A 317-nucleotide genomic window follows, 5' to 3' on the forward strand; every position below is an offset into this window, starting at 1 on the left:
AAAAAAAAAATATAAAGTTATATTCTATGAAAGATAATGAAAAAAGCAAAAACATAATTATATGAAAAATATACCTTAAAGTACGGATAAAATCTTGTACTTTCTCTAATTTTTGTAGGCACTGTAATCTCAGGCTTAGCCATTAAACTTGGAGCAATTTGATTTAGAGCCCGTAAAACTTTGTGACAGTTTACACTTGTTGCAAACGATGACCTATGAAAAGTGTCTTTTGTACGACAATACCTTCAATTTTGGCCAACTATAAGAAGAAAAGTTGCAACCATTTCTTCAACACTAATATATTTTGTATCACATAG

General features: G+C 29.0%; 1 pseudogene; it reads right to left on the minus strand.

The window, feature by feature from the left end:
* The window catches only part of LOC104698902, a 6,734-nt pseudogene extending 6,591 nt beyond the window's left edge, over nt 1–143 (minus strand).

This window comes from Camelina sativa, chromosome 6 (genome assembly GCF_000633955.1).
Source record: "Camelina sativa cultivar DH55 chromosome 6, Cs, whole genome shotgun sequence".
NCBI classification, from domain to species: domain Eukaryota; kingdom Viridiplantae; phylum Streptophyta; class Magnoliopsida; order Brassicales; family Brassicaceae; genus Camelina; species Camelina sativa.